This window comes from Vombatus ursinus, unplaced genomic scaffold, assembly GCF_900497805.2.
Source record: "Vombatus ursinus unplaced genomic scaffold, bare-nosed wombat genome assembly UNPS02009132.1, whole genome shotgun sequence".
Lineage (NCBI taxonomy): Eukaryota > Metazoa > Chordata > Mammalia > Diprotodontia > Vombatidae > Vombatus > Vombatus ursinus.
In genome coordinates, this window is record NW_020948910.1 from 8,258,704 (window position 1) to 8,271,554 (window position 12,851).

Here is a 12,851-nt window from a genome sequence, read left to right on the forward strand (position 1 = left end):
CTTAATAAATTTTTAAGATTACATTATTTAGTTTCCAATTATTTTTAGTCTATTTTTTCATGGCATTTATTACATGTAATTTGTATTGCATCATGATCTGAGAAGGAAGCATTTAATATTGCTGCCTTTCTGCATTGTATTGTGAGGTTTTTATGCCCTAGTACATGGTCAGTTTTTGTATATGTGCCATGCACTGCCAAGAAAAAAAGTATATTCCTTTCTATCCCCATTCAATTTTCTCCAGAGGCTTATCATGCCTAACTTTTCTAATATTCTATTCACCTCCTTAACTTCTTTCTTGTTTATTTTGTGGTTAGATTTATCTAGTTCAGAGAGGGGGAGGTTGGGGTCCCCCACTAGTATAGTTTTGCTATCTATTTCTTCCTGTAACTCCCTGAACTTCTCTTCTAAGAATTTGGATGCTATACCATTTAGTGCATATATGTTTAACAAGTGATATTACTTCATTGTCTATGGTGCCTTTTAGCAGGATGTAGTTTCCTTCCTTATCTCTTTTGATAAGATCTATTTTTGTTTTTGCTTTGTCTGAGATTAGAATTGCTACCCCTGCTGTTTTTACTTCAGTTGAAGCATAATATATTTTGCTCCAGCCTTTTACCTTTACCCTGTGTGTGTCACTCTTTTACAAATGTGTTTCCTGTAAACAACATATTGTAGGATTATGGTTTTTAATCCATTCTGCTATTCACTTCTGTTTTGTGGGAGAGTTCATCCCATTCACGTCCACAGTCACGATTACTATCTGTGTCTTTCTCTCCATACTATCCTACCCCCCCATTTATACTTTTCTTTCTCCTTTCTCCCTTTCCCTGCTCGCTAGAGTTTTGCTTTTGACCACTGCTTCCCTCAGTCAGCCTCCCTTCTATTAGCTTCCTCCCTTTTCTTCCCCTTTATTCTTACTACTTCTTCCCTCCTTCACTTTTCTTATCCTTTACCATTCTGCTGTATATAGGGTAAATTAGCTTTCTATATCTCATGGATTATGTTATTCCCTCCTTGAGTCAAATCCAATGACAGTAAGGTTCAAACAATGCTCATATCCCTCCCTTCTTTCCCTCTACTATAATAGGTTTTTGTGCCTTTTCCTGTAATATAATTTACCCTTTTCTGTCTCCTTTCCTTTTCTTCTAGTACAATCCCTTAATTAGATCAGATTAATCCACTTACTTATAATCCATGTAACCCACTTAATTTGATTTTTTTATCATTACATCCAAGTCAACTTATGCCCACCCCCTCTATGTGTACCCCTTTAAAATACTGTAATAACAATATAGTTCTCAAGAAGTACATGTGTCATTGTACCTTGTAGGAATGCAAACAGTTTGGCCTTATTAATAAAATGTTGTTGATGTTGTTGTTTTTCTGTCCTGTTTACCTTTTATGTCTCTCTTGAGACTTATATTTGAAGATCAAATTTTCTGTTGAGCTCTGGTCTTTTTATCAGGAAGATTTGGAAATCCCTTATTCCATTGAATGTCTATCTCCTCCCCTGAAAGATTATGCTTATTTTCACTGAGTAGTTGATCCTTGGTTGTAAACCAAGCTCTCTGCCTTATGGGATATCATTTTCCATGTCCTATGATCTTTTAATGTGGAAACTACGAAGTCTTACATAATCTTGACTGTGGTTTCATGGTATTTAAATTGTTTCTTTCTGGCTGCTTGTAGTATTTTCTCTTTGACCTGTTAATTTTGGAATTTGGCTACTATTTTCCTTGGCATTTTCAATTTGGGATTTTTCTCAAGAGGTGATCAGTGGCTTCCTATGGCTATTTTGCCTCAGGTTCTAGGACCTCAGGGAAGTTTTCCTTTATGATTTCCTGAAAGTTGCTGTCCAGGCTCTTTTTTTCATTGTGGTTTTCAGGTAGACCAATAATTTTTAAATTGTCTCTCCTGTATCAATTTTCTATGTCAGTTGTTTTGCCAATGAAGTGTTTTATGTGTTCATTTACATTTTCATTCTTTTGTTTCTGTTTGACTGATTCTCACTCTCTCACAGAGTCATTAGCTTCCATTTGCCCAATTCTAATTTTTAACAAATGGTTTTCTTCTATTAGATTTTGTACCTCCTTCTCCATTTGGTCCATTTTACTTTTTAAGAAGTTCTTCTCAGTGAGTTTTTGTGCCTGCTTTTCTGTTCAGCCAATTTTGCTTTTGAAGGACTTGTTTTCTTCAATGTACTTTTTTTTTTCATTTGGCCAATTGTATTTTTTAGGGACTTGTTTTCTACAGTTAATTTTTGTCCTTCCTTTTCCAAACTATTGTCTCTCTCTTGCATAACTCTCAGTTTTCACCAAATTTTTCTTCTACCTCTGTTATTTAACTTTTAAAATCCCTCTTGAACTCTTCCAAGAAGGCTTTTTGGGTTTCAGACCAGTTCATATTCCCTTTTGAGTTTTCAGATGTGGCTTTGTTGACAATGTTGTCCTCTTCAGAATTTGTGCTTTGATCTTGACTGTTCCCATAATAAGAATCTATGTGACATTTCTTTTTGCTCATGGTGTTTGCATATTTCCTGGCCTTTAAAACAAAAATCTCCTGCTGGGGAGTAAGGGTCACTGACCCAAACTTCTTGTGCTGGGTGCCCAAGGCCTGTTCACTGCCTTTGTGTGTTGGGGCCTCAGATGCTGGCAGTTGGAAGCTGTAGGGTTCTGGCAGCTTACCTGGTGTTGGGCTGGAATCAACAACAGCTTTAGGGGTAGAGGTAGGTAGTCTGGCCCCTGGAGGTTGCTAGCTCAACTGGGCCTTTCACTTTCTTTGGCTCCTTGCAGAGGGATGTTTTGCTGCTGCAGGATATTTCTCCACTTGGGGCTTTCCCTCTTGGAGTTGTACTTCCAAGAGTTTTATTGAGGTACCAGGAGATTTGGCTGCCAGATAATGCTGTGGCATGTGGTGGTTTTCTGAGGCAGTTTCCACTGATTTCTCTTCCTGTACTGAGTCACTCAGGGGTCCTGGTGTTGGTGCTTGCCTGCTCCAACTCTCCTGGTATGCTGAGGTGGGGCTTTCTACTAGCTTGCTGGGATGTCTTCTGTTCTGTACTACTCTCCCTGCCCCAGGGCAAGAGGGGCCTTTCCTGTTAATGCCTCAAGCTACCTGAGCTACTGGAATTGGGCACTCAGTCTTTCTGCTGGTTCAGCTGTTCCAGGGTTTTTCCTGGGGTGATATTTTCTGAGCTTTCAGAGATTAATAAGGGATGGTGAGAGTGATGTACTTCTTAATTCACCGTCTTGGCTTCCAGAAGCAAAAAAATAACCTTTTGCACTTGTTTTTTGTTGAGTTATTTTAGTCATGCCCAACTCTTTGTAACCCCCTTTCTTGACAAAGATTATGAAGTGCTTTACCATTTCCTTGTCTAGCTCCTTTTATAGATGAGGCTAACAGGGTTGTGTGACTTGCCCAGGGTCACACAGCTGGTAAGTATCTGAAGCCATATTTGAACTAAGTTCTTCCTGACTCCAGGCCCACTGCTCTATCTACTGCACCACCAAGCTGTCCTTTTGCACAGGGAACACCAATTTTTTTTCTAGGGGTCTCTGTACTATAGATATTAACTTTAGAGATCCAGGAGAATTTTTTATGTCACCTTATACCAAAAGGTAGCTGAAATTTCTCCTAAAAAACAAGTGTGACTGAAATGGGATTCCTCATTAATGTTTAAACACACTCATCAATAGGAGAAACAGGATCAGTACGAGTAGAAAGAAATGAGATCATACAGTTCCTAAACAAATATGAGGTTCCATAGAAATGGGATTATGCACATGGGTTTGATTATTCAGTTTCTAGGCCACAAGGCAAACATCCTATGAGTCTGTCTTCCATAAGAATCTCATGAAAAGGCAAGTATTAAGTCTGTTTAAAAGCAAATGAAAAATATGAACACTTATCAGTTGGGCACCAGCATCCCAGGGAAACAAAATCCATACTTTTCATATAAGCCTCAAAATCAATACATGTAAAGGATTCAGTAATATAGCAGATAATGGTGCATACACATTCAAAAAAGCAAAGGTTTTCACAAAGAAACTACACTGAGTTTTGAAAGGAACAGAGTGGAAAATCTGATTATACAATTACTGCCTAAAATAACAGAGAGGGGAAAACATTTGCTTGAGGAACCTGAAAACTAGGAAAGCCCATAAAGATCATCTTGGAAGGAGTGAAGGGCCCAGTATTCCCATTTAAAACCTTACATTGACAAATACTAGGTGACTCATCTGTGACATGGATATGTAGATAAATATGGAAATACTACCTTTGAAGGGAGTATGAAAAATGTTGGCAGGGACTGAGGTATTCATTCCTTAGCCCTATTGTCTTCTAGTGACTATTAGACTGGAATTATCCCTAACAATTACATATTAGGTATTTGAAATTTAGGGGTATTATTCTTTTGGTTTTCGGGATAAAAGCCCATCTACCTGATTTCTCAAAATTACTTTCTCCCATGCCTTCCTCAGTCTACTAATTTATGGCAGAGGGTAGAAAGTGTGGAGTAGTTCAACTCAAGGCCCTAAAGGTAACAGTTTAATCTCAGTCCTTTATCTTAAAAGAATTTTGGATAGTGAGTAAACATATTTATCAAAGTAAATGAGTAAAACAGTAATCAGGAAAGTCATGTATATTAATTTAGAAAACAGAATACATAATATTTAGGTAGTTTTCTAGCCTAGGAGTGAGATGAAGTTTCAGCTTTAATAGGGAAAAAACAATCATACTTCATAATTCCAATCAGATGTCTCTGGGACTTGAAGCATACTGTGAATTGAAACATATCTTAGAGTCCTGATTTTTTTTCCAACATGCTTGTGTCTTCAATGGCTCTCCTTTTCACCACTGAAAGTGGTACCTTGCCTTTTCTTGTTTGAGGGAGTGCTATAAATCATCACTATTGTGAAATTGAGAGTAAAAACATGGAATTTTAGTTAGCTAAATAATTTATCCATATAGAGAATGTGGAAAGATGCTCAAAAATTGGTATAGGCCATCTAATCCATCTCCATATTATTCAGCTATCATCCTCATCTCCATCTCCCTCCAACCAGAACCTTGAAATTTGCTCCTGAGTCTTTTGGCTCTTATAGAAGAGTTTTCGATTTATCTTGCAGAGGTTTCAACATTTCTTGGCAGCCTCCACACAATACCCCTATAAAGGTTCTGTCCCATGCCCTCTTCAGTACCCTTCTATTGTCTTCCCCAGATAGACTACAAGCTCCTTGAGGGCAGAACTGTCTGGATTGTTTTTATTTGTACCACCTGTGATTAACACCATGAACAGCACATAGCAAATGGTTAATAAATCTACTAACTATCATCTAGCTAAGTAGTTAGTAAAGGTGTGGAATGCATGTTTGCCCTTCTCTAATCCTGAAATACCTCTTCTATTCTCCACAACCTTTCAAAAATCAATATTTGAGATTTAGCAATTTAGCAATCATATCTACTAGTTCTTTTATTATTCTGTAATGTTTTTTCTTTTTCTGGGTTGGATGAATTCAGCCCCTTAACAGACTTAAGTGATCCTTAACTCCTTTTATTAATCTTGAGTATCAATCATTAACATTTGTTCTATCTTTTCAAGTTTGAAAATTGTTGTCTCATTTAGAGAAAAGAGGAGCAAAATCACAATTGATGATGCTTTTGGTCATCTTTTGTCATCATCTCATCTGGCCTGAGCTGTGGTACTATACTTTCTTTGAACCTCATTTTTTTTTTGTTAATAATGAAACAATAATAATTTGTTAGTAAATTTTGTCATCTTTAATATTTTTTCAAGACCTTCACCTCATTTTGAACTTTAACATTCCTGGTACTGTTCTTATAAAAATGTGCCATGTAGAAATATCCTCTATCACTTGCCTTTGTTTTTATCATCTGTTTATGCCTTTTATAAATCTAGTTGTTTGGTGAATTCCCTGGGTACCGGTATTATACTTTGTATAGCAAACTAGTGAGAATCAGATGTATAACAGACTTTCCTCGTTATTGATTTCTTTGTCTTTTGAAGAATAAAATTATTGTAATCCAAGTAAAGAAATGATTAAAAGCATTTTTGACAGGGGAGGTCTAGCAGATTTCTAGATAATTGAAGTCCCCCATCAATATTATGTCATTATTTCATGCCATATATATGTTTTGATTCCCGAATTATGTACCTATCTGCTGTTTCAACATTAGTGGTACCACAAGACTGTTCACTCAAAACATTTTTTTTCTATCTGCCTTCAGTGATCTTCAACTAAATGTTCCCATTGTGCTTACCAACTTACTACCCCTTGCCAATTCCTACAGTTCCTCACATAAGCATATCTTATTAAAACAAAGTGCTAGTCTCCAAGCCTTTAACTTTTCCTGTTTCCTTGAATAAACACTAGCTTTCCTGGGACATAATACAATCATTTGATTGATTCTACAAAGTGTCAGTGTTATACATGAACTCACATTTTCTTCCCTTCACTCTTAAGTTGATCTACTAGTTAGCCATATGCCTTTTATTTGTCTATTAACATATCAGGTCATGAGTTTTAATGGACTTTTTAATCCATTCAGTTTTGAATGCCTCTGCAGGTTTCTACATTTTTACAGGAATGGTATTGAGCATTTATAATCTAACAAGATGATTACATATAGGCAATTTTCTTCTTCCTTCTTTTTCAGTATAAAACTCTTTCTATTAGATTTGCAAGAATAATTACCAAATATAATCTCAATAAGCTTTATTAAGTGTGTTCCATTTTTAAGAGTGGCATGACATTATTATGTTTTTAGTTTTGGTTGTTTTTAAAGCATCATGAATTTTTTTATTGTAAGAATATAAAGAATTCTATAAAAGAAAGTAGGATAACAAAACACTAAAGAGAAGAGAATAAATGTTTATACTGGAAGAATAAATTAATGTCAAATATTGATGGATGAAATATTTGTAAAATAACCTTAACTCATGTTAATCAGATGAATTAGACTAATGTGCCAACATGAAGACTCAGAAGGAGAAAGGGAGAGAGATTGAGAGAGAGAGCTGGAGAATATAAATTTGGCCACTCTTGGCCTTTTATTGCTTGTCTGTTCAAGTATTATAGTTATCAAGGTGATTGTGTGATCTAAACCCTTGAGCTCTCCTGCTAAACAGGATCAGCATAGCAGTTACCAGTATTGCTTGATGGTTAAATGCAAAATGTAGTAGGTTTCAAGGCTATAAATGAGAAGACTAAAATGGAGACCACATAGAAGAAAAAAAATTACAAAATATTTTTAAATATGTAGGAATATTGGGTTATAGAGTTTAAAAAAACATTTTAGAAGTTATCTAATTCAATTCCTTCATTTAACAACAGATTTAAATATCAAAATGACCCTATGAGTTAGGCATTACATATATTACTCTCCTCATTTCACATTTGAAAAAAAGGAGGTTCAACAAGTAACTTGTCCATGGTCGAGTGACTAGAAAATATCAGAGGTAGGGATTTGAACCAAAATCTTTCTGACTTAATCTAACATTCTTTTTCCTGTGAAATGCTACTTCCTAATGTTAAAAAGGTTAAAATAAATAGTAAGATTGGTGGTAATTGTCACAGTCAAGATTTAATTCTATCTCCTCCCTCTCCAAATTCAGCACCATGGATAGTAAGGAACACAAGGATCTCTTTTGTTAAGTGATAAAGAATAATTGTTTTCAAGTACTTTGTGTACTTTGTCAATTACATACAAATAAGGTAGAAACTAATTATAAATCAGTATTATTTATTCATTGATGAAATCTCCAAAGAACTTCAATTTGTCAAATATGTTGAGTCATGGAAAGAATACCAAACTAGGAGTAAGGAAACATGAACTATGTCTCAATTCTGACAACATCACTGGGAAAATCACTACTCCAATGGCAAACAATATTGTTTTTTGATTAGGCAATGGGATTAAGTGACTTGCCCAAGATCACACAGCTAGTAAGTGTTAGGTGTCTGAGGCCAGATTTGAACTCATGTCCTCCTGACTCCAGGGCCAGTGCTTTATCCACTGTGCCACCTAGCTGCCCTACAAATAATATTTTAACCTGACATTTCCAAATACATCCCAAACTCAACATGTCCAAGACAGATCTTATTATCTACTTCTTCAAATCCACTTCTCTTATAAATTTTTCAATCTCTGTCAAGGGCACAATCATCCTTCCAGTCATCCAGGTTTATTAATTCAGGATCATTCTTGATTATTCACTCTTCTTTTTAATAAATAAGAAGAAAGTGGAAACATCATAGCATAGCCCTGCAACTATAGCTAGGAGGGCAAAAATCAGTTTTTAGATAATTTCAGTTAAATTCAATAGACATTTATTCAGTGTATAATATTTGTATTACAGTATAATACTGAGTTGGGTGTTAGGGAGACAATGGCAAAAATGAAAACAGTTTTTCCTTTCTTAAAGAGCTTATACTTACTAGAAGGGTACAACATGTATGCAAATGAGTATAACAAAAAGAAAACTACAGCAAGACAAAACACTAAAACCTGGATAGCATCAGGATGTAGCTCCTGAGCTGGACACTTGAAGGAAGAAAAGATTTACAGGAGGCATCTATGAGTAGAGATTGTGTTCCAAGAAAGTGCAATGACATGTGCAAAAGCACAAAAGTGAAAGTTGAAAAACTATTTTTTTTCTGGAGAAACTAGTAGTTGTTTCTTTTATTTTAATTAATTAATTTATTTTTAGTTTTCAACATTCACCTCCATAAGTTTTTCAGTTTTAAATTTTCTCCATCTCTCTATTCTCCCCCATCTCCAAGACAGAGTGGGATCTAATATAGCCTTTATATATATATATATATACATTCCTATTAAACATATTTTCACATTAGTCATGCTACAAAGAATAGGAAGAACCACAAGAAAGAAGAAACAAATCAAAACAGAAGAAAAAAAGAGTAAATAGTATGCTTTGATTTGCATCCAGACTCCACAATTGTTTCTCTGGATATGGATAGCATTTTCCATCATGAGGCCTTTGGAGATGTCTTAGATCCTTGCATTGCTGAAAAGAGCTAAGTTTAGCAAAGTTAATCATCACACAATGTGACTGTTACTGTGTATAATGTTCTCCTGGTTTTGCTCACTTCACTCAGCATCAGACCTCATAAGACTTCCCTGGTTTTTCTGAAATCCACCTGCTCATCATTTCTTATAGCACAATAGTATCCCATTATATTCATATACCACAACTTGTTCAGGCATTCCCCGATTGATGGGCATCCCCTTAATTTACAATTCTTTGCCACCACAGAAAGAGTTGCTATAAATATTTTTGTACATGCAGGTCCTTTTCTTAGTTTTATGATCTTTGGAATACAGCAATAGAAGTGGTATTCTGGGTCAGAGGGTATGCACATTTTTATAGTCCTTTGGGCATAGTTCCAAATTGCTCTCCAAAATGGTTGGATCAGTTCACATCTCCACCAACAATGCATTAGTGTTCCAATTTTCCCACATCTCCTCCAATATTCATCATTTTCCTGTTTTGTCATGTTAGCCAACCTGACAGATGTAATGTGGTACCTCAAAGTTGTTTGGATTTGCATTTCTCTAATCAATAGTGATTTAGAGCATTTTTTTCTAATTTTTTTAAGCAATTGGGATTAAGTGACTTGCCCAGGGTCACACAGCTAGTAAGTGTCAAGTGTTTGGTCTGAGGCCGGATTTGAACTCAGGTCCTCCTGACTTCAGGGCTGGTGCTCTATCCACTGAGCCACCTAGTTGCCCCTAGAGCATTTTTTTTCATATAACTATAGATGGCTTTAATTTTTTCATCTGAAAACTGCCTGTTCATATCCTTTGATGATTTATCAGTTGGGGAATGACTTGTATTCTTATAAAGTTGACTCAGTTCTCGATATATTTTAGAAATGAGGCTTTTATCAGAGACACTGGTTGTAAAAATTCTTTCCCAGTTTTTTGCTTCTCCTAATCTTGTTTGCATTGGCTGAAAGTAAAGTTCAAACGATGTTCATCTCTCTCCCTTCTTTCTCTCTACAGTAATATGTCTTTGCGCCTTTTCATATGATGTCATTTACCCTTTTCTACCTCCTCCTTTCCTCTTCTCCTATTTTAGTTCCTTTTCACCACTTCCTTAGGTTGTTATCATCACTTCAAAATCAACTTAAACCCATCCCCTCTGTCTATGTATATCCCTTCTAAATGTCATAATGGAAATACAGTTCTCAAGAGTTATAAATATCATCTTCCCGTGTGGGGATGTAAACAGTTTACCCTTATTGAATAACATGTTTTTCCCCTTTCTTATTGGTATTTGAAGATCAAATTTTCCATTGAGCTCTGGTCTTTCCATCTGGAAAGTCTGGAAGCCCCCTACTTCTTTGAATATCCATCTCCTCCCCTGAAAGATTATGCTCAATTTTGCTGGGTAGTTGATCTTTGGTTATAATCTGAGCTCCTTGGCCTTATGGAATATCATATTCCAAGCCCTCAGATCTTTTAATGTAGAAGCTGCAAGGTCCTGCATAATCCTGACTGTGGTTCCCCTATATATGAATTATTGCTTTCTAGCTGCTTATAGGATTTTCTCCTTGACCTGATAATTCTGCAATTTGACTATAATATTCCTTTGTGTTTTCAATTTGGGATCTGTTTGAGGAGGTGATTGGTCCAGAGTACATTTTGCATACTAAGCACTTCATAAAGATATACATACACAATATATACATATATTTGTATATAGGCATATATACACTTGTATATGTATATATGTACACATGCATGCATATATGTATGTATGTTTGTATGTATTTACAAAGAAAGATGTCTAGCAGATGTCCTAAATACAAACCAACACTGCATCCTTCCTTTGTGCCAGTTTTGTGATATAAGTCAGGGACTCATCATTTGTTTTTTCCGTATGTGGTCACATGAGCCATAGTATGTTATGTCCCTAATACATTTCTTTCTTTTTCTCTCTTTTTTCTTTTCTTTTGTTTCCTTTTCTTCTTTTCCTTTACTTATCCTTCCTTTTTTCTCTTTTCTTCTCACCAAAGTTCAACTAAATTTGAATATTACATATTAAATGCCTAATATGTGCAGAGCATAAATGTTTTCCCCAACACATTCCCTATTAGATACACAAATTTCCAAGCATCTATATTATCTTAATGTATAACTCCACTCTTTCATATTACTATACAATAGGTTACTTTTGAAAAAAGTTTATCTTTTTATTGTCATAGTTCCTTCATGTATCTGCTCCCGAAAAACAAAAACAAAACAAAACAAAAACTGTATTAAGCAATATTAGTGACTGCTGGTTGCTATTATCTTCCATCTATCCTTTAAAAATTCTACAATAAATTATCCTTGTTTTTTTTTTCTTTTCTCCTTTTTTCATTGTGTCATTAAAACAAACTTTGCCAGAAATTTACTCAAGCAATTCTTGAAAACCTTGTAAAACTCAGATACTAATCCTAGGAAACTTTCCTCTGTTTTAGAAGTTGAGTCATATTTCATAGCTTCTTGGCCTCTCTATTTTTACTCTGAAGTATTTAACTTATAGATAGAATTTTACAGCTAGAAACAACATTAGGTCTTTTTTAATCCACCCACCCAGTTTTATACTTTGATGTTTTGATGAATCAGTGATCTCATTGATTTGTTTTCTCTCTCCACTGATTCAAATGGCAAGCTGCCCACACTCCCATTCTGTCCATATCTTTCCATGAATTTTTCACTGCGGAAGATATCTGATGACCTTTTTCTAGGTCTTTTAATATTCTGTATGAAATACTAAAACATATAGGGTTTCTGGCTGTTATCATCCATTCTTGCTAAATGACTGGCCCATCTTCATTTCTGATAATGTGTGCACTTTATGGTATATTTAATGCTATTTTTTTAATCATGAATCATCACTGGTAATAAATTATAGCCCACTCACACCCACATTACATCTTTCCATTGCCCTTTAAGATCATTCATTGTTTTGATTCTTTTAAGACCATGATATTTCTTGGTTTACATCCATATAGTACCACTGAAAAAAATATTGGCATTTAAATATGGGATTTCATGTCAGGAAGAACATTGTAATCACTAGAAGAACTGTGTAATTTTCCAAACATGATTGAGTTGGCAATGTAATTTCTAATTAATTTTGGATACAGATTATTTTGCACTCACAGTACCTATCTAAGATGAATGTACTGTAGGATTAACTCAGTGGAAGATTCCAATCCTTCTGTATCTTAGATTGTGGACAATAGGTATGAATTATTTGCTATACTCAAAAAGCTAATATTTTATTGGGGATAATACAACATGCAAAGAGATAAGCATATAGGTCCATAAATAAGCATATCATATGTGGGTATTTGCATAGAGAAATAGCACCAGCAATTAGAGAGATAAGGAAAGGTTTATGGTAGGAAGTGGCCCACAAACTAAACCATGAGAGATGCTAGGGATTTGATGATATGGAAGTTAAGACAATATTGAGCAGCCATGTGCTATGCAAAAAGCAAATTATTGGAAATGTAGGTCTTAACTGTAGCTGAGTGGCCTCTGCCACTGTCTCATAGGGATCCTGCAGTTTGAAAAATGTGTTTTCTTATAGACTAGGACTGATGATATGTTTTAAATGTTTTATATAAAGATTTTTTATTTGGTTTTCCAATTTTTTTCAGAATTTCATTTTTCTTGGACATAGGTAAGGAAAAAATATGTGTGTGTATGGGTATATATGTATATATATACTCACACACATACACACATATATATACATATACATATATACATATACACATTTACATAAAGATATTCATATACATATA